Raw genomic sequence first — 22,958 nt, forward strand, 5'->3', positions numbered from 1 at the left:
TGTTGTTTATTCAGAACAATGAAGCGTGCCGTGTTTAGAAGCACTTCATTTAATCTCGCTCATTTTTATAAACAAAATGAACAAATCAGGAGATTGAGAGCTCATATACATGTCGCTATTTCTAGGTTATACACTGATAATGTCTCTCGCTGTGGGTAAATTACTTCTGTGGTGGGTAAATTACTTCTGTTACTCCAAAACGACAAACTTTGTGAGCAAATATTTTCTCACGCACATATTCAGTCAAAAAATAGCATCGCGTATAGCTAGACATTGAAGGTTGTGGCCACAAGGGCGCTTGAAGCAAGAAGGACGATGCTTAGAGAAATCCGTTTTTCACGTTTCGTGCACTGTCTGGCTTTGCCTTATTCTACTGGCGTAGCGCACAGGCTAGTGACGCAAAAATATCCATAAATTGACTACCGACCATATCAATAGCTTTCTTTTCAAACTCCCTACATCATTAAATAGGCTACCGATAGCATATCTATGTGTAGTACTATCGACAGCGTTACGATAGCTCGATAACGTTTGCTATTGCTAGTGCTATTGATAGTAGCGATTGAGTGATAGTACTATGATAGTGTGCGATTGTCGGCTAACGATATTGCCAAAAAAATCAATAGCACTGCACTTCATGCTTTTTCACTAATTAGAGAACAAAGCTGACGTCGTTTCGCAAAGCAGTCAATCATTAATTATTTACTCACGGTCCCTAGAAAGGGACTACGAACCGAAGGAACAAGGTATCCTCTATCACGTAGAAATTCTACCGCTACTGTGCGTACGTCACTACGTAGGCAAAATATCGGTGACGCGTACAATGCGAGAACTCACAGCGATACGATCGTTGCCGCCTACGCATAGCGCGTGGCCATACGTAAATGGAGGAAAACTCCTTTTACGTTTCAGCCTGCACTTCTGCTTATATACCACGTGATAACGTCAAGTTGTACGTCACATGTGGTACGTCACGTGAGCGCGTCCGATACGTCGCATTTTCTGAGTCTATAATCAGGTAGGGGTCCGTATCCCGGCTTCAACCCTCGCAGACTGAGCATAGCTCATGGTTCCATGGCGACGTTGTCGTCTTCGCGGCTCCACAGCGAACAAGCATCTGTAACATGGTACAACAAGGGTGAAGAACCAGATGGTGACCAAACTGTGGGTTAACGTCCGAACCCCTTACTGTGCGAACTTGTGCCGAGAAAGACGAGCAACACCCGAGTCACAGCGATAGCGGTGAGCATAGTCGTTGGTCGTCGAATTTGATTTCGCGGGTAAAGTCTATCCATTATTTGTACATTTCTCATAGTGCATTCCACAGTATAATTAACTGCTGTTGCTCGCGCGCATTCGCGAATGTACAGCGCAACCTGATTAGACGAGACGCTTTTGCTGCACAATCGGAGACATATTTCGGCAATTTTGCACACAGTGGGCGCGTCTTGTACCGAGCGATAAGTGAACAGCTACAACCCGGTGATAACGGGCACCAAAACAAAAAGAGAACAATGCATGAGTGACAATACTATTATAGTACAACGAATATTTCTTTTTGTGTGTGTGTGAATGCATAGCGAATCAACTCGTTAGTACTATCGATTGATTTGCATCACTATCTCTATGCACACCACCGCCACATTCAGACCTCGTACTCACTAGTTAGAAGCGAATGAAAAGTTAAGCACGTTGGTAACGCGCAATTTCACGTACAGTGCCGGAACACGACACTGAAAGACAAGAACTTTTCATTGTATCCTGGGGTTTTACGTGACAAAATCACGATCTCATTACGAGGCGCGCCGAGTGGGGGACTTGTTTTGACCCCCTGAGGTTCTTTAACGTGCCCTATAAACTAAGAACGTGGGCCATTTTTGCATTTCACCTCCATCCAAATGGCGTGGCGAGGGTCGAACTCACAACCTCGAGCTCAGCAGCCCAACGCCATAGGTATACGTAGACATGTATACACAACGCTGGTCGGTGGTGCCGCAGCGCTGCTTGCGGCAGCTCCGAGTGCAAATGCATATAAATGCATTGCGAATGCAAATATGCCCCTCTTTTCTTATATAATACTTGTTACAAGTCAACGCCGTTTGCAGCCACCCCATTCCGTCTCGTGCTCTTGCGCTGTATGTCGAATCATTGTGTGATACCCTGCTGTTCACACGTAAACTATACAGACGGATCACAGGAGCGACGGTGCAACGTTCACGCAGAAGAGTGCCATTCATCTTTTTTTCAAAATAAATTAGAAAAAAATATAAAAAGAATAGTGCAGCACAAAATTCATGGGTTTCATTATAGATATGATATCAGAGCGTAAGTGACAAGTTGAGTTACTGAAGTGTCTGGAATAATTAGAATTAAATGAAAATCACTGATTACCGCACACCAAAGCACATAATCGTAGACTTTAGAGACCCGCCACGTGAGCACGACTTTAGTGAAATTCCTGGAAACCCGGAACTAGAAAGCGGAAGTGATTACGTCACTAATGACGTCGCACATAAGAAGGTGGCGCGATATTTAATGGGTAATTAATGGAGGATATTTAACCCGCGAATTAATGAAAAACAGTTGCCTCCGAGTTCGATTCGTGCGTTGCGCTCACCTGAAGTTGACCTAAAGAACACCAACGCCGAGGTTCGAGTGCCACTGAAAGACACCTAAATCAAATATTAGGGTCGCCTACTTTTCTTTTTTTTTCGTCAACAGTTCATTACACTTCCGTTCTGTTCTAAAAAGACAGCTGTTGTAGACACTCCGACACAACGGCTTCCAAAGTTCAATACGGTTCTCGAGAACGCAACTCCCGACAACACCGGAAAGGTGTGCGTGCGTTGCTTAGCGGCGGCGTCAAACTTCCTTCCGTGCGGGCTCGTGGACTTCGGGCGAAACCCGCACTTTTTGGAGTATGTCCGACTGGGAAATTTATTCGTCTGCGCTTTTCCAGTTTTATTTTTGTTCGCGAGTTGCTCTGATTCGAAGATATGTACGGAGCCCGTGAACGAGAAAGCATACAAATGGCTGTTCGAATCAAAGGATTCGGGTAGAAGATAAGCATTTGGTGCGACAATAACTAGCGTCTTTCTTTTTTTTCAACTTTACAACACTGTCGAAGCTACAGAAATTGGAGACGCGGGAACAGTTAGATCAGTAAGCCTTCTATTGTTTGTCCCAAATAAAATCAATAAAGCTAAAGGATTCAGCAGACCAAAGTAGCACTGTAAACAAAACGTCGCAACTTCTTTTCGGTCATACATTGTATGCCGCTAACCTCTACAGCAGTATGGGATACAAGGAAAGTCATTCTAGCAATTTATAGCGTTTTGCTTGCAATGCCTCGAAAGAGCGCTGCGCTTAACTTCCATATACCTCGTCGCCCTTCCCGCGCTGGGGCAAGTAGCGGGGTCAGGCGTCCCAGTGTTGACGAGAGATATAGTTCCGGGCATCTGAGTTCGGTCGCACTACGCCAACAGCACTGTGTTTACTCCATCTTTCTTTCCCATTCCGTCGCCAGGCTATAGAATGCATGCAGCGTGACGCCAGCAAAACGGCAGAGAGGGAAACATGCATGTTTATTAGGAAGAAATAGATAAATGATAGACGACCCCTACGGAGTTTTCAGAGGGGTGCGTTGATTGTGCTGCACACAATATCCAGTGCTGTAGACCAATTACCTCTCTCTCTCTCCCTCTCTCTCTCTCTCTCTCTCTTTGGTCCGAGCAAAATTATGGGGTTTTACGTGCCAGAACCACTTTCTGATTATGAGACACGCCGTAGTGGATGACTCCGGAAATTTCGACCACCTGGGGTTCTTTAACGTGCACCTGAATCTAAGTACACGGGTGTTTTCGCATTTCGCCCCCACCGAAATGCGGCCGCCGTGGCCGGGATTCGATCCCGCGACCTCGTGCTCAGCAGCCCAACACCACAGCCACTGAGCAACTTGGTCCGAGCAATGTTGTCACTTTGAATATAAAACATTTTTTGTCAGGTACGCTCACTCACCGGCACTGTAGGCTACAAATATGACATGCACGAAGAGTTCGTTACATGTGGTACATAGGCTACACATGGCGTCGTGGTCGTGGGCTCGATCCCGCTCACGGTGGCCGCATTTCGATCGGGGCGAAATGCAACTAACGCTCGAGTACTTAGATTTAGGTGAGCGTTAAAGAAACCCAGGCGACCGAAATTAATCCGGAGTACCCCGCTACGGCGTGCTTCATAATATGATCGTGGTTTGGGCACTTACAACCCCAGAATTAAATTGAAACATACTATGCGACACATAGCTGAATGTATCAGGAAACCATCAACATTGTATCTACATCAATCAGTACTAAAGGGGAAAAAATGCTCTTGAGCGAAATGAGTAAGAGCGAACAGTGAATCTTGCCGAGCATAAACACTTTCTCCCAGTGACGGATTAGCGATTAACATTTAAACACGAACGCGTTACGTGCGCAAAAGAAAAGTTTACTGATGGTATGTTGTCCCGTGGTAGTGGCGGTGAAGAAGGCTGCAAAACCGTGAATGACGGAACTAGCGTTTTATTGGGCGAACCTGTGCCCTCAATAGCAAGTTATACTCAAAAAACAGCGATAGCGGTGAACGCAGTCGGTGATCGTCAGATGTCTGATCAGCGGGTCAAGAACGTCAGCTTTTATACAATAGTCACCGTAGGTTCCAGAGCAATCGCTGGTGCCCACGTGTCTTCCAGAAAGTTCTATACACCATTCGCGTCGTGCGATGAAATAAGATTACACAAAGTTCTGTGACAACAGACAGTGGATAGAACCATCAATAACTTTTGAGAAACTTATGTACCAACTCACCCAGTTCTTCGTCAGCCTCAGGAAAGCTGAAAGGACGTGGTTCGTAGCGTATCTTGAGCCGGTATAGTATAATGCAGACCTGGAGCACAGGCTCGTACTGACACGCTAACCTGTACTACAGGTGAGACTTCAGAGCATGTCCCAGGATTGTGTTGGTCCAAACTATAAAAACTCAATCACAACCTAATAAGTTGAACTCGGATATATGAGACCCACTCATATACGAATTATTGTGTACCTCGAACAACCGTAAAATCCCCTTGATCATTTTAGTATCAAATGTTTATTGTTTTATTGATTTACCTATATCGAACTTTCTTGTGATCTCCTTGAGATTCGATATATCCGTGTTCGGCGGTAATTCAATAAAAGCCCCACCCACAAAGGTGCACTGCCCCTGCGCTGAGTCTCCGAGAGTCGTCGACATCGAAAAAAGTTTGCCGGCGCCATGACGTCACGGAACTGAGCGAACGCAAGTTGGCTGGCGCATTAACACAAGTTCTCTATGAGTTGGACAGGCGGTGTATTTGTCACAACTGCATGCTTAAGCTGACACCGACTGCGTATGGTGTCACGGAGCCACGGAGCGGCCACAACAGACATGGCAGCAGCACGCGCGTGCGCGTTAGTCAGAGTTCGCGCGCTTTACTGCGCAGCTTCGCTGCAAGTGACAGAGTGTGAAACGCTCACTTACATCGCATAACAATGCGTTAGCGCTGTCACACTCACTGTAGCGCTATTTCGGGCAAAACTAAGGATTTTATTTTCTTTGCGTACCAATGCGTTATCCTCCCGTGGTTATAAGAATTCGCGCGCCGTATCTGCTGAAAACCCCACGCGCTCTCTACCCACCACTCTGTCGCCGTCACGTCGCGGTCACGAAGCTTCGCTGACTGCAGTCCTAACTACGGCGTAAAGAAATCCGCACTAAGTAATTTTTTGGACAAGGGAGCAACGAGGTTTGCTTTTCGGTGACACGTTTTTTTTCTCCTTCGAATCAGCCAGCGTTTCCCAACTTGGCATGTTCGATAGTGCGATGAGTCACACATGTCACCCCCCCGCCCCTCTCCTCCTGTCAACACCACCCGCAGCCCTCCCGCTTTCTGGCACCTTCGGAAGAAGTGATGAGTACAGCCCAGCACAACGGCCTCAGTCCTACAACGTCACGCAGAACGTCGTTGACGTGAGGTTTATCCCGGTTTACCCGAAAGGTTGATGGGTGCATTCGTAGTCGTCTACCCCCTTTCCCTTCATTTCCTCGCTCCTGAAAGGCGCCACAGTATGCGGGCAAACGAACGCGCGCTTCTCCTTGATCTCGATTTTTCGCATGCGGGCACCACACGCCGCAAAGCGGCTTCCGGTTCTGGCCAACGACGCACGCCGAGCCGGTTGAATCTGGTTCTCGTCGACGGCGTCGCTCACTTGTCATTCCGCGCGACAGAGGTGCGTCGCACGGGATGTGTACTGTATGGGCCGACGACGCACCCATGGTTTTTCCCGCGGGAGGGTCGACAGCCTCCTCAGAGCGCTGTTGTTTAGGGGCCGCCGAGGTCGTGTCACCACCGCACTGACTGCTGGAGTGTCTAAATAGGAACAAGTAAAAAACAAACAGAAGCAAGATCGGGACCGCTTTGAAAATGCAAAATGGGGCACCAAACGCGATAACGTTTATACTATATATAGGCGTTGATTGGCAGATGTGTATGCGCCACCACTTCCAGAGTATTCTAAGTTGCAAGAGAGTTTACGCGAACAATTCTGCTGGCGTGTAACTGGAATGGTTCGTTAAAACACGATATTGCGCCATTAGTTTGCGCAATCAGTTCTTTCTCCGTGTTTGTGGCATCGATTACAACGTGTACCTAACGCATAATAAAATTGTAATGGCATCGGCGAGCTCTTCTACTAACTACATGTACTCTATCCCAATGTGCGCTCACGCCAACACGAGGGTTATTTGAAGACGCCAAGTGGTAAACATCTTTACATATCACCTGCACTTTATTATTATGTTTAGTTCAAGCCGATTCCTTAAATCGCCTGTGACAGAAAGTGCAGTCCAGCCTCTTCACGTGGATTCCAGGGAGAGAGGTAAATCGCCTGAATTCAGAATGTTTAAAATGTGCTACGAAATACATAAACATCGCAGTCTATGTTTTCCCTAAAGTGTCCCTGCGGCCGTTCAGGATGATGCTAACAAAAATGACAATGTATATTTAGCAAATTTTTCAGGTGGATATCTCGAACGTGTTGCTGTATTAGTAGTCGTTTACAAGTTTCTTTTTTACTTCTCACCACAGCGTTCCCACCATCTATACTTCATCTCACAAGTCATTTGCAGTACCGTCGATGGTACGAATCGTACACAGGTAGTATCTTCGCGCAGGAGAATATAATTCCGGGCGTAAATGTTTGATGATTGGCGGGAAGAGGGAGTTTTATGTTTTGTAGGTACAGAATACGTTACAGCGGTATCTCATATTTTAGGGCCTTCGCGCACCTTCTTCTTTTTTTATCTGCAACATGCACGTCGTATAGCGCGAATACCTGTGACTGTGAGCCGACGCCGCGCCGCGGATGAACACATGTCGAGGGGCATTCAGCCGTCCTATTAACTATAAGTCGTACGGATTCCACAGCGTTGCAAATGACTTGTTATATGAAGCATAGGTCTGCTCGATAAGTACACTGCACGAAAGCGTCAAATCTTCAAGGGTCGAGACCATCACTATGCAATGAGCGAGGTTCTCGAGAGTGTGCCCCCAGATAGCTCCTCCCCCTCCCCCACATGAGGTTTCATAGGCCTGATACAAAGTTCACGTATTACGTGACACCTACTGTTAAAAAGCCCTGGGAGCGTTAGATATGCTCCTAGGGCTAGGTCAAGTACACATCCACAGAGGGAAGGGTAAATGAAAGGCAGGAACTGACAAGGACTGAGCCCGGTTGGCAAGCCTGCACTTGGGGAGGGGAAAGAGAACAACAGGTAAAGGAAACAAAGTTCCCTGTTGACGTAGCCGACGCAGTGAAAGTTCTTTACTCGATATCAAATGCGCTCGCTCAGTCGGGCTGTGATATGCGAGGACATGTCCCAAGACCTTGTACAACTAGAAAGATGATCCGTCTAGCAAGTGCAGAGCTGTGCGCAGGTGCAGGCTTTCATTTTGAAAGTATAAACAGTAGCGCAGGAGGTTTTCTCTGCCATATTCGACACCACAGCCATCGTACGCGGCGTTATCGGTAATTTTCCCTATAAACTATCATCATCGTCATCATCATCATCAGCCTGGCTACACTCACTACAGGGCAAAGGCCTCTCCCATACTTCTCCACCTACCCCGGTCATGTGCTAATTGTGGCCACGTTGTCCCTAGAAACTTCTTAATTACATCCGCCCCCCTATACTTTCTGCCGCCCCCTGCTGCGCTTCCCTTCTCTTGGAGTACAGTCTGTAACCCTTAATGACCATCGGTTATTTTCCCTCCTCATTACATGCTCTGCCCATGCCCACTTATTTTTCTTGATTTCAACTAAGATGTCTTAACTCGCGTTTGTTCCCTCACCCAATCTGCTCTCTTCTTCTCCCTCAACGTTGCACCCATCATTCTTCTTTCCATAGCTCGTTGCGTCGTCCTCAGTTTAAGTAGATCCCTTTTCGTAAGCCTCCAGGTTTCTGCCCCGTAGGTGAGTACTGGTAAGACACAGCTGTTATACACTTTTCTCTTGAGGGATAATGGCAACCTGCTGTTCATGATCAGGGAATGCCTGCCAAACGCACCCCAGCCCATTCTTATTCTTCTGATTATTTCAGTCTCATTATCCGGATTTGCGGTCACTATCTGCCCTAAATAGATGTATTCCCTTACCACTTCCAGCGCCTCACTACCTATCGTAAACTGCTGTTCTCTTCTCGAGACTGTTAAACATTACTTTAGTTTTCTGCAGATTAATTTTTAGACCCACGCTTCGGCTTTGCCTCTCCAGGTCAGTGAGCATGCATTGCAATTGGTCTCCTGAGTTACTAAGAAAGGAAATATCATCAGCGAATCGCAAGTTACTAAGGTATTCTCCATTAACTCTTATCCCCGATTACTCTTAATCCAGGTCTCTGAATACCTCCTGTAAACACGATGTGAATAGCATTGGAGAGATCGTATCTCCCTGCCTGACGCCTTTCTTTATTGGGATTGTGTTGCTTTCTTTATCGAGGACTACGGTGGCTGTGGAGCCGCTACAGATATCTTTCAGTATTTTCACATATGGCTCGTCTACACCCTGATTCCGTAATGCCTCCACGACTGCTGAGGTTTCGACTGAATCAAACGCTTTCTCTTAATCAATGAAAGCTATGTGTAAGGGTTGGTTATATTACGCACATTTCTCTATCACCTGATTGATAGTGTGATATGGGCTATTGTTGAGTAGCCTTTACGAAATCCTGCCTGGTCCTCTGGTTGACAGAAGTCTAAGGTGTTCCTAATTATATTTGCGAATACCTTAGTAAATACTTTATAGGCAACGGACCGTAGACTGATCGGTCTGTAACTTTTCAAGTCTTTGGCGTCCCCTTTCTTATGGGGACGCCAAAAAATGAACGCGTGCAAATACCAAAAAAAGAACGGATAAGGTAACAGTCGCTGTCGTAGTTCAATTGGTGGGAGGTTATGCGGAAGTCGAAGCTCCCGACGGCGGATTCTGTGTCTTATGTTCCCTTACTTTCCCGTACGTATTAATTAATATTTCCAATTATAAAAAACGGATAACACTTCCTATTTGCATTCAGGATTTTTACTATATATTGTCGTCAACTTACTGTAAGTAACAAGAAAACTGACTCCTCGGTTTCGCTAATTCTTCGCGAGTCATTGAAAGGCATGCATGACGTCATTCGCTACAACATGTGCGGGAGTTCCAAAAAAGTAAGTTTTTTTTTTCTTCAATAATTGGGCGTCAGAGAACTGCGACATGCACCTCGCATTATACGCATGCGGCTACGGCGGTACATCAACGACTCCACGTAAACCATGGGCTTTTATACATTTCGTCCATACACGGTGAATATCCTGATAGTCAGCCATAATCAAAAGGCGCAACGATTTCCCGATCAACCTTTTCCCTTACCTCAACACGCCTTCAGAATCACGTGTTGGCAGCAAGCAGGCGCCCCTGTTTGCTTTTGCTGCATCTGTTTCCGGACACTTTTTCGCGCCTATATTGACAGAAAGCATCCCAGCGTGCTATGCCGCGTCGATCACCTCAGAGGCAACGGAACTGCCTTCACTGAATTTCGTCGACGATGGAAATCGCTCGCTTGTATGCGTGGGCATGTTCGTCGAGCTGGAAAATGCAGACCCTGAATGAAAGGCTCCAATATCGCCTTGTACGTGCTTCCCCGAGGCCGCAGTCTCGTGACTACTCCAACGGAACACACACACACGCACATCCGTCCTCAACAGAGCTGCGACAATCAATCCACAGCAAGCACACGCACGCATGCTCGAAGTATAAAGTGGCCGGAAGCGTGGACATAGCCGCGCGGGGGTCCGGCTGTCAATCACCGCTCTCGCGAGACTTGTTGCACCGAGAGGTGGCAACGAGAGACACGAGACGCGCCGAACGACGGGGATGTCCGGGAAAGCCTGAGACGTGGATTCATATATAGAGGGACGCATAAATCTTCGGCGCCCCGACATGCACGTCCGCGTCGCTTTCGGCATTTCCTTACTCCGGTCGCCTGTCACGTACGCACACAATGGCCCAGCGGCTCTTGCTCGGGGTGCCGCAAAAGTGTTCTGCGGAGTGGACAGATGCTTTTCCCGACTGACGTTCGTTAAGCGAACGTCTAAAAGGCAAAGGGGTGGGGGGAGGGGGAGTGGAGGAGGATGCATTCGACATGGCACAGCACACGTAGGAATGCGGACACTCGTCGAAGCAGCTGAGACTTGCGGAAGGCCGCGCAATGTGTAGCGTCCTGATAAGCGAAGACAGCAAAAAAAAAAATAATAATTAAATTGTGAGGTTTCAAATGCCAATAGCACGATCCGATTATGGGCACGCCAACAGTGGGGGGGTGTTCGTATGAACGGACTGCGGATCAGATTTCACCACCTGGGTTTCTTTAACTAACACTTAAATCTAAGTACACGAGCGTTTTTGCATTTTGCCCTCATCGAAATGCGGCTGCCGCGGCCGGGAATCAAACACGCGACCTTGTGCAACGCTATTGGCAACTCAAATCAACATTAGGGGGCGCTGCGGAGCCTGACCCGGTCTGGCTACACTGTGCAGTATGGCGGCTTTACGGAGGTCCCCGCGTACGCTTTCCTTGGTGAAAACATTAAGTTTGTTGCACTGCGATGTTAATTCGCGCTGTTTTGTGGGGGGAGAACGGGTAGTGGACGTCGAGCACCTCATTTTAGTCGGCACCAGTGGTACAAAGAGTAATTAAGTAGAAGTGGTCGCGCGTGTGTGCAAACCTCCGGCGTGACAGCGGACCCGCACGAGATTGTGGTGAGAATCGCCGACGCATTCCGGGACCCATCGATCGTGGAGGCAAAGTGTTCGTGCACTGCTGGATTGTCGCAAAAGTGCAAGCACATCTCGGCTGTTTCTCCTGGCACCTTATCCTGGAACATTTGGTGTAGTTGTCAGTCCCTTTAACGTTTCGTCTCTACATTGCGTTTCAATGCTGTTCATAGTGCAAAGATCGTAGTAAAGTGGAATGTTCATGTGCGTGCACCGTTGTAAGCAGAAGAGATCCTATTATGTGCCGAACTGCAACTTAGCTTCACCTTGTGCTGTGGCGCTTGGGGTTACCTATCACAATACATATCCTGCTTTTTTTTAGGGGTGTGCGAATATTCGAAATTTCGAATACGAATCGAATATTTTCCTTATTCGAAGCGTATTCGATTCGAGAAATGCATATTCGGAAATTCCCGAATATTCGAAGAGGGCCGAATAACGATAGAAACGGCGAATATTCCGACAGACGGAATAAGTGAGCATGTAACGAATTATATGCGTGCTCCGCATTCTCCTCAGAGCATGTTTATTCACTGAGAACTTCGCATGACCGGCTCTTTATTTGTATGCTCTGTTTCAGCCTATCTGCATGACACCCTTGAGACACGATCAGTTTCAGTTTCGTTTTACGAAGCTGTATTCTAGGGCTCTTTCATAACCATATATTATGTCCTTTAGGGCTCTGTAACTATATGCGATGAAATATGTATCCCCAAAGTGTTACCTGGACAATCTTTAAATGTTTGGAAATTAAAAAGAAATAAATATGTCCGAGGAGAACGTTGCATCGCCATCGACGACCCCCGCCTTGTGTTCCCGCTTTTCTCATGTATTCGCCGGCTCTTTGCTACCTGCTGCGCTGCTTCTCCGTGAGACAAACTTAAAACACGCTAACTTCGCCACTGCGCCATTTGCAACTATCTCAGTGCTGATACAACCCTCGATCAGGCGTGTTCTCCAAGAATGGCATCAACTGCAGATGACGAGCCACCGAGCAAGCAAGAAAAGAAAGCCGGAAGAAGTCTCCTGGCACTACACAAAGCTCTCGCCGTCGACAGCTCGGTGCAAGTCGTGCGAACATACTCTTGAAATACCAACGAGAATGACCAATACTTTTCAAAATCAGATAAAGCAGCACCCTTTGTTGATGGAAGAGTACAAAAAAGAGGCCACTGCAAATCCTCCGTTGAAGCATCAACCGACACTGGATGATATACTTCAGCAGAGACAGCAGTCATTGTCTCAGAAGAAAGAAAACGCACTTCACCAGAGTGTGGCAGCCATTCATTTCTTCACCATTTCTGCCGCATCAGTTAAAGCACTGGTCGAAGCAGCTGTAGAGTCGTGCTACAGTCAGCCACATCGAACAAAATTGTCGCGGGTGCTCGTCCCGCACATGTACAACGACAAAACAGCAAAAGTACGACACGAGCCGCGAAAAGCACTTGAACATGGAACAAGCACTCTCGCTATTACGAGCGATATCTGGACGTCGCGTGCCAACGAGGGTTTTGTAAGCCTCACGCGTCATCTTGCTGCGGTGAAGTTCGACATGAACAAGTTCACTTTGAACACGCGACATATGCCGGAGAGTCACATGGCTGTGAACATAGCTGCGTCATTGGAGCAGCTATGCACCGACTGGGAGATACCAATCGACTGCGTGAAGTACATCGTGACGAACAGCGGCCGCAATATCCGAGCGGCTGCCAGGACACTTGCTTGGCTCCAGCGAGCCTGCTTTGCGCACCCTCTGCACCTAGTGATCTGCAATGAAATGTCGTGTGCTCCGGCAATCAACAGACTCTGCAAGAAGACGAAAGCGATCGTAGTGCACTACAAGCATAGCCATAGTACACAGAAAAGACTGAACGATCTGCAGACGTAGCTTAACAAACACGTGCTCTATGTTGTGCAGGATGTTCACACAAGATGGAACAGTCAGTACCTCATGCTCTCAAGGCTCCTTGAACTCTAAGAGTCCACCAGACTTGAGCTCATCCTTTCGGACACGAACCTAAATACCTTTAACTCTGCAAAGTGAAGAGATGCAGTGGAGTTTTTGGAGGCATTGAAGGCCTTATTTGACGCAACTGGGATCTTAAGTGCTAGAAAGTACCCCTCATTGTCCTGTCAAATTCCAATTATTTTTGGAATGCTGCACTGCCTCGAAAATTGCAAAGGCAACTCAGCGTTTGCTAACAATCTCGCAAAATGTGTCAATACTCATATTGCTGAGAGCGAATTCGATGAAGTGCCCAACCTGGCCATGTTTCTTGATCCACGCTTTAAGGACACAGTTCATCAGATGTCTGGTTAGATGATATGGCTGACAGACATTGTAACAAGGGAGCTGCACGCAGCTGGCGTAGAACCCAGTGAGGACACTGCCATGCCAGCGTTGAGTTTTTGTCCGCTGGTGGTATCCACTGTATGGAAAGCTTTTGACGGTCTAGTGATGAACAAGGAGAACGCACATTTGGTATCTGCGTCTGAGAGGGAAGTTACAGACTATACAGAAAAGCATCTTCTCGAAACGGACAAGGATCTTTGTGAGTGGTGGCAGTCCATTGACCGCTTCACGTACCCGCTTTTATGTACACTCGCCCAGAAGTACTTCGCCATCGCTGCCCCCTCAGTTCCAAGTGAAAGTCTTTTCTACCGCTTGAAATGTTGTCACAGTGTATACAGAGCGTTTACTTTCTGAACATGTTGAGCAGTTAATTTTCCTTCATGATAATCACTAAAAAGTGCATTACTTGACTGAGAGCATTACCTGTCATTACCTAATGGCATTATCCGTAATGAGTGTCTTTTATGCGAAGCATATTACGAGGGCTCAACCCAGCTCCTCAGGCGCGGCGGTGTCGCCTTGAATACCACGTGACACCGTGACGTCACGACAGAGGAGAAGTGGCTTTGGCTCAACTCTTGCAAGATGGGCTGGGTGGGAATCGAACCAGGGTCTCCGGAGTGTGAGACGGAGACGCTACCCCTGAGCCACGAGTACGATGCTTCAAAGCGGTACAAAAGCGCCTCTAGTGAATGCGGTGTTACCTTAGAAACGAGCTGTTTCTAAGGCTCAGGCGTGCGTCGCTTGCTCAGGCGCACATTTCGTTGCCGCGCCGAACGCTGCGTTGCTCGACGCTCACCGCGTCCAATGCGGGGCGTCCAAGGCGAATCAGAGTAACGCATGAGTTGTTTCTTCGTCTAGCCGAACCAAATATAGCCAAGCAACAGCAGTTCACCAAGCTAAACAGTGGTTCAACAACTAAAATAAAGGCTAGTATGCTTCGCATCCTGGGCTTAACCTTAACTAAGCCACAGCCATTTCTTTAACCAGCAGTTAAACCAAGCCTGGTAAAATGCAATATTATTTTTAACAAGGGTTATAAAGCTATTGTTACCACATTTCGCAACTCTTTAATACTACGTATATATTCGATATTCGATTCGATATTCGAGCACAGTTTTTTGCCTTATTCGTATTCGATTCGTATTCGAAAATTTCAATATTCGCACACCCCTACTTTTTTTCTTTTTTTTTTGCCGACATGACTGTTCGTTTCCTATGGCTCATACGCTATTGTTTCACAATTTGTGCTCGAGCAACTGCGTGATATCAGTGGCGACTCAGGCAGAACTGATGAAACCAACTTTTGTTGTCTTTGTTAGTGCCCTTCTTAAAGGGGCCCTGAAACTGGCATGCCGCATGATATAGATACCACGACCACCACAAGCTCTGTTCGCAGGACGATCAGACAGCCGTGTGTATTTATTGGTCTCTGTAAGTGATGTAGCTCCAGGCGTCCATCTCGCGTTTAGAGAGTGCCACACATGCCTGAACCACAAGTAGCAATGTGTAAAAAAAAAAACTTGACCAGGACCTTGCTACCTTGCCATGCACCGTGTAGCTTCCATCACACTAGCTGAGGCGAAAGGAGAAAGCAATGCATCAGTGCAATAACTACTAATTCCGCTTACAGTTCAATGATTCGAAAAATTTTTGCAGCAGGCGGTGTCCTTTTGTAGTGAGGTAACTACGATCAGTTGGAAGTGTTTCAGTGCCCCTTTAAGTGTTTGTTAAGTGCTTTAAGTGCATGTTAAACTTTTATGTCACTTACTTTCCATTTATTGATATGTTGATAGTAAGGACAGCTCTATATGCTCTCTGGAGGTCAATAATTATCATTCACTGATGTTAAGTCTGCACAAGTGTCTCCCCATGTTGTATTACCAGTGGTTTAGTTATGCTTCCCAGGACAGCCATTTGCACTGTATTCAACAAACTGGGAAGAAGCATAAATTATGGTACATATACCAGCTGGGGTCATTTGAATCAAACCATTCTTTCAGAGTACTCAACTCTGGTGGCCAAACTTTTTAAATACTCATCGTATGCAGGTTTGACACTGTTCCATGTTACTTCTCATGTTCTGTTTGGCCAGATATACCCTCATATGCTAAAAAGTGCAACAAAAATGGGCTTGAGTAAAACGTATGAGGCAAGTACAGTGAACAAAATATTGAGTGCATGTGGTTTATTTTGTGAAAAAATACAAGTAAGGAAAGGGACAACAAACCGCCATTGAAGAATAACCACAACTCTATGCACACAGATCATAAGTTAACTGCAAATATCTCGGAATACCATAAGATGAAAACTTGCATCAGAATGCGTAGTGTAAATCAGCACTTCAATGAAGAATACAAGTTGCAAAAGAATGTGCATTGCTAATTTACAAAAAGTGTGTTGAAGTTGAAGTCTGCAGGTTTGGCCAATGCAAACAAGTGCAGCATGTAGATCAGATGGCAACGACCGTGTCTGAAAAGTATGAAGTGGCTGAGTGGCATAAAAAATGCTGGATTTCCAAACAGAAGACTGCACTTACTCTCAAGGCCGCCACGCTTTGATGGAGCCAAGGTCACACGCACAAATGCCTCTATGCAATACAGGCTACTTGCAATATCGCCAGCCATGGCACGACTTCAGGTGAATCACCTAATGCCGAATATGCAAACGCGCCACTGGAATTCATCTCTTGGTGGCACAGCCACAGTTACTTTTAAAATTTCACACATCAACTGAGCAGTCTCTGCAATTATGTTGCTACATGTAGTTAGAGAACAGTTAAAAAGGTGACTCAAGAATGCAGTGGAAATATGCTTCAATTTCACCAATGTCAATGCAATTGTTTTTACACATAACTGGTGCTGTCCTGAAAGTGGATGAATTTTTGTGTAGCACGTCACACGAGCATTCAGAACATCGAATGATGGCAGGCCTGTGAATGTATTTACGTCGCTACTATTTATCGTGTTCACAAACTTCTGTGGAAAAGTACCCGATGTCACTTGGGCAGCCTTGCTTTCTGTAAGCCTTGTCCGTGAAGCCATTTCTAGTAGGAAATTTGCCACGTCTTTTTCTTCTCTTGAGTACTCTGCCATTTGTGTCTGGAGGCCAGGTTGGCAAGCACATTCCTGTCACAAAACAAAAGCAAGAGTTGTAATGTCTGACATATCTGACGCGAAATGCAGCTTCTTTTTGTCATTCCAATAATGCACGTCAGTGTATTAAATTCAATGTTGGAAGTAGGAAAGCCAAGCTTTTTGCATCAGTTAATTTGCACCCATCACACACCACAATCCTTTCACGAATTAATCCAGAAAACATGCTGCCGGCTAGGTAAAGACAGCTACCACATCACAAATATATAGAAAAAATAAATTGCCATATTTGCTATGTCCTTGTCCCTTATGGTGTTTGCAAGGCTTTGGTCAATGCTGTTAGGGGATGGGAAATCGTCCTGCAATGTCAGATAGAGTTCAGTTCAAGAAACCAGTGGTTAAGCAATGTGTGCACAAGTTGCAATTAATGTGCACCCATCACACACCACGTGCTACAATGCTTTTACGATGTAAATCCAGAAAGCATGCCACCGTCTAGGTAAAGACAGCTACCACAACACATACATATACAAAAAGAAATTACCATATTTCCTTTGTCACTTATTTGGTCCATGCTGTTGCGGTCAGGGGATGGGAGATCGTCCTGCAATGTCAGAGTTTAATCCCAAGGAATTGGTGGTGAAGCAATGTGTGCACAAGTTGCAGGCAGCCAATTTACCATGGTGGTCGTGCTGACAGGTGCATGGGGCAACACCTTTGCTTCTAATGGGGAGGCAACAGTTTCTTTGCTTGATTCATTCTGTAATGCATTAAAAGGTGTTGACATCTATTGCATGCTTGTAGACAAGGTGTATGTACCATAAGCATATAAGTGCTGCACCATGTAGTCAAATTAACTTACTCTGGCTGACCGATACACACGTCGGCGAAGTCTTGCCAGTGAAAGCTCTTTCATATGAGCATCCTTGTTCTCATCATAACATGACGTCCTTGGCAGGTTTTCAGTTGGTATTGCATTTTTTTCAGCCGCTGTCTTTGACATGCTACATCTGAAAAAATAAATGAATTGTTTATGCTTTGTTGTGCCTCAATATGGGCTGCACCCAGAATTTTTTTTTCTTTTTACCTCAGAAACAAAGCCACAATATTTATAAAAAAGCATTTGCAAGGAAATGAAGCACGGTTTGAGTGTGCAAGGCTATGCAACGATGTACACCGAATGTAGCATCTGCAAAACGTAGTTGAAAGCTGCTCATAACACAAAGTACACAGGTGCAAACACCACCACATGACCGGAGTAGTTATGCCACTGAGTTGGGGATGATTTAATAACACAGATAAAGCTAGCTTAGGTACTAATACTGCACATACATATGCGACACGTCAGTAGACGGCGGACGCCGTAAATTTTCCTCGAAACTAGCAAACGCGTGTAAAATTGACATGTGGCTGTCGCGTAAGTGGCAAACTTCTGCAATGAACGCGATAGGCTCGCCGTCGGTGCGAAATACCAGTGTCATATGGCCACTCTTGAGCACGTCGGAGATTCTCAAGTGCAAGTGGCAAATTCGTAATCAGTCGCGCTGGGAAGTGCCCGCGTGCAGTGCGCCTGTGCTGCAAGTTCATCCGCACCACGCATGATATTTATTCCGCTTTAGCATGCCACATACGTGGCACGTTTACACTCAACACTTCCCGAACTTGCTAGTACATCATTCGTAAACATTTGAATCTCCGACGCCCGTATAAGTTGCGCGAGACGTGCTGGGCATCAAAAGCCTCCCGAGTTACAGCCGGGTGTAGCCAACGAGCGCAGAGGTGACGTTGCTCGCAGAAACCGCTGTGAAGCGTCGAACATGAGCTCTAATTACAGCCAATGTGGTTAACGAGTGCAGAAGAGACGTTCCTCGGAGAAACCGCTGTGACAGGTCTCGAACCTGTGCTCGAATTTCGCGTTGCGGCTAACATATGCAGCAAATAATGCATATCCCAATCGTCAGTGCCCGCAATGCGAAACGTGTTTACATAAGGTGACACAGTGACATGTATAATGGCCACGCACAATGGTCATGCATTAGGGTCGAGTTCACAAGTTCACAATAGTGTCTCACCTGGTAAGGAGAAATTATCCCGTGCAAAATGCCGTGAGCAAACAGTCACTGTAAGCGTCACAGCCTTGCCGATGCGGAGGTTAGCGATCCACCTGGTTCTGCGGCTTCAGCCTTTCCACTCGGAGGGAAGTGCGTGAACGGAAATATCGCGGTCCTTCCATCTCGCTGGCACGCACCGAGGAACACAGCAGAACTGCTTGGCCGTTCGCTTTTTCTTTGCTAGCAGCTTCATTCTTCCGTCCGCGACAGCAGCCTCCACGGCACACACGGCGACTGGACCTCTGTATTTCGTTTCTCCCTACTGCCGCTAGGTGTCGCATGAATTGCTGGAGTTGCGAATAGGCCCTGAGCCGCCACGGCGGGTGAAGACAGCTCAATAACATATTCGCTTTTCGTGTCGGTTCTTGTTATTGAGTCGTATGCTACGTAAAAAAATATTTTACAGCGAAACTGTACATGGCGAGCCGATACGTCCGTCCAGCCATCCGTCTGTCACCTGTACGCCGAAAATTCCTCCTGCGCAACCCCATGTGCATGCGCGAAAAAAAAAAGAGAAACAGAGGCACGTGACTGGCTGCACCAGTAGTGACGTCGTTGCTCTCCGTCGCAACTGAGCGCACGCGCAGCGTTTCTCTCCGGCTCCAAAAAGGGTAGGCCACGCGTCATACGTAATCCTAAGGAGCAGGCAGCTTTCGATCAGCAACGCCGCGAGCAGAACTGAAAACGAGCTCGTCTACGCTGTGAAGATCCTGCAGTCCGGACACAAGAACAGGCTCGTGCAGCCGAGCGCAAACAGCAACTGCATACCGAGGATCCGGCAGCATACCAAGCTGTCGTTTGATAAACCGTCGAGATTAACCAGTAATAAACACCGCGGCAGCAAGTTTCAGCTTTGCTGGTTAACCATCAGTACGGAGTGCTTGTGCGGTGATTTTTTTTAATGCGTCGCATTCAATCGCCAGTCACTCGTAAAATTTCGTATGAATCCAGAAAATTCCTTTGCCAGTACAAAGCGAGACTCGTGATGCATGCACACGCAACCGTCCACCCTCCGCTACCTATGACGGCGTTAACGCGTTGGTTATTCCGCACCGGACATCACGCAAACAAATTAAACGGAACCTCCTTGAAGGGGAAGTGTCGAAGCCGTCGAAGATATATATGCATAGCATTATATGGCGGTCGGTAAAGGGGGGGGGGGGGGTTATATGTTGAGCAATGTATATATATATATATATATATATATATATATATATATATATATATATATATATATATATATAAACGAGAAGAAAGGGGGTTAACCAAGGGACCCGATAATTATTAGTCATATAATGAGAAGCCAACAAACACTGACACCAAGTACAACATAGTGGAAATTGCATGTGCTTAACAAATGAAATAAAGTAATGATAAATTAATGGAAATTAAAGTGGATGAAAAAACAACTTGCCGCAGGTGGGAACCGAACCCACAACCTTCGCATGTCGCGTGCGACATGCGAAGGTTGTGGTAGAGTATTGTGGTAGAATATTGTGGTAGAGTATTGTGGTAGAGAGGTTGTGGTTGGTAGAGCATCGCACGCGACATGCGAAGGGAAGCCAAGGTGTCCGGTACGCCACACATTGGGCAGAGGTATCCTTACAGGGTTGGGTAGAGTCTGTGCCTGAGTATTCTGTGGGTGTAAGTGTTACTTTGTAGTCTTTAGGGTGTGGTGCTTCCTTCTTTGTCGAGCTTTGAGTGAGGAGGTGGGTACACCCTGCGTTCCAGCCTGTGATGTTGAAGGATTGTTGAGTAAGTAATTGCTGAGTATAGGATGGCTGAGCAGGCCGAGTAGGTAACTTTCGTACATACCAAGACGTAGGCGGCTGTTTCAAGACCTACAAGACAAGCTTGTCATGACCTATCATTTATGTTCGTCGTACACTCTTGTCATACGATGCTAATCATAGTACATACCAAGTTAACGAATTCAACCATGAGAGCACCAAGACACAGGCGGCTGTTTCGGGACCTACATGACACACGTCATGATATGCATATCCTGACCTCTCATTTATGTTCGTCATACACGCTTGTCATACAATGCCAACTTTGGCGCATACCAAGATGTAGGCGGCTGCTTCATGACCTACATGACACGCATGTAGGTCATGGCATTCTGGTCATGACCTATCATTTATGTTCGTCGTACACTCTTGTCATACGATGCTAATCATAGTACATACCAAGTTAACGAATTCAACCATGAGAGCACCAAGACACAGGCGGCTGTTTCGGGACCTACATGACACACGTCATGATATGCATATCCTGACCTCTCATTTATGTTCGTCATACACGCTTGTCATACAATGCCAACTTTGGCGCATACCAAGATGTAGGCGGCTGCTTCATGACCTACATGACACGCATGTAGGTCATGGCATTCTGGTCATGACCTATCATTTATGTTCGTCGTACACTCCTGTCATAAGAAGCTAATTGTGGTACATACGAAGTTAACGAAACGACCATGAAAGCACCAAGATTTAGGCGACTCTTTCATGACCTACATGACGCGCATGTCATGACATTCATGTCCTGACGTATCATTTATGTTCATCATACACGCTTGTCATACAATGCCAACTTTGGTACATACCAAGACGTAGGCGGCTGTTTCAAGACCTACACGACAAACATGTCATGACATTGTTGTTATGACCTATCATTTATGTTCGTCGTACACTCTTGTCATACGATGCTAATTGTGGTACATACCAAGTTAACGAATTCAACCATGAGAGTACTAAGACATAGGCGGCTGTTTCGTGACCTACATGGCACACATGTCATGATATTCATGTCATGACGATCATTTATGTTCGTCATACACTCTTGTCATACTAAGCCACATTTGGTAACTACCAAGTTCACGAAACGACCATGAAAGCACCAACACGTACGCGGCTGTTTCATGGCCTAAATGACACACATGTCATGATATTCGTGCCAAACCGATCATTTATGTTCGCCATACACTCTTGTCATACTATGCCAATCTTGGTACATAGCAAGTTAACGAAACGACCATGAGAGCACTAAGCCGTAGGGGGCTAGATAGATAGATACGGTCAAAGTGACAAATTTTTTGCCAAGAAATGCTGCGCATTTAAAAACACGGCGCTTGCATTACATCATTTGCTTTGCATTTGTATGCTCCGTCTACTTACTCCCGCGTTTATCTTTCCACGTGAGTTTAGTGGCTACACTTTAGTTGTTACTGTCTTCTTAAATTGTTTATTTCTGGCGTTTATATATGAAATTCTCGTGACTGTTTCTCAGCATGGTACCTTTTGCAGCGTTGGTCCAAATAAACTTAATTTATAAAAAATATTGCCCCGTATGCACCCCGTACAGATGGTAAACCAGCGAAGCTGAAATAAGTAGCCCTGGTGTTTATCGCAGGGTCCATTCCGACGGTTTATTAAACTCTTTTTCAATTATTGGTTACGTCTTTATGTTTCTTAATGACGTTACGCACAAGTTTGGCTTGGGTTTATCATATTGTTTATTTGAAATGGCACACATTGCGCTTCGCATAATCACCATCATTGAGGGGTGCAATAAGCGGGTTAATCGAAGTCTTTCTGAATTATGGTACGCATTTGTATTTCGTAATGCGTTAATCACAGTGTTTATGACTCGCTTATTCACTGTAGTTACTAAGTGGTATACACCGAGGCCGCACATTTCATTTAAATAAAGACAGGGAAACGTTTTTGAACCTATTGTGTAGTCGGAGAGAGACTGCTGAGTGCGCGCTCTGCTGCCAGAGAGAAACGACGTCCCTAACGGCGTAGCCAATTGTGCGCCACACCTTTGCTGCGAGATAATTATGTCATCCCGCTCTGTGTCCCTTCTCTGCAATAATACGTAGATAAATGCATATGTTTTAAAGGCGTCAGCATTTCTGTGCCTACCCAACGAGAAATTTTCTGTCTGTCACGTAAGTTCAGTTCAGTTTAGTTCATTTCCTTAAAGGCCCCCATTTGCAGGGGGCGTTACATAGGATGATCAGTTA

At 46.1% G+C, this 22,958-nt stretch overlaps 1 long non-coding RNA gene across 2 annotated transcripts; it reads right to left on the reverse strand.

The window, feature by feature from the left end:
- Positions 1 to 15,024: 15,024 nt before the first annotated feature.
- On the reverse strand, positions 15,025 to 19,224 carry LOC139054719 (uncharacterized). 2 transcript variants are annotated; one of them, XR_011511453.1, is made up of 5 exons: positions 18,893 to 19,224; positions 17,683 to 17,830; positions 17,500 to 17,580; positions 17,365 to 17,424; positions 15,025 to 16,853 (listed from the first exon to the last, which is right to left on the reverse strand). It is a non-coding gene; the product is annotated as an uncharacterized lncRNA (long non-coding RNA). The 2 variants fall into 2 exon arrangements; XR_011511452.1 differs by having other exon boundaries at positions 15,025 to 17,424; positions 18,893 to 19,223.
- Positions 19,225 to 22,958: the final 3,734 nt, after the last annotated feature.

Source organism: Dermacentor albipictus, chromosome 1 (genome assembly GCF_038994185.2).
Source record: "Dermacentor albipictus isolate Rhodes 1998 colony chromosome 1, USDA_Dalb.pri_finalv2, whole genome shotgun sequence".
Lineage (NCBI taxonomy): Eukaryota > Metazoa > Arthropoda > Arachnida > Ixodida > Ixodidae > Dermacentor > Dermacentor albipictus.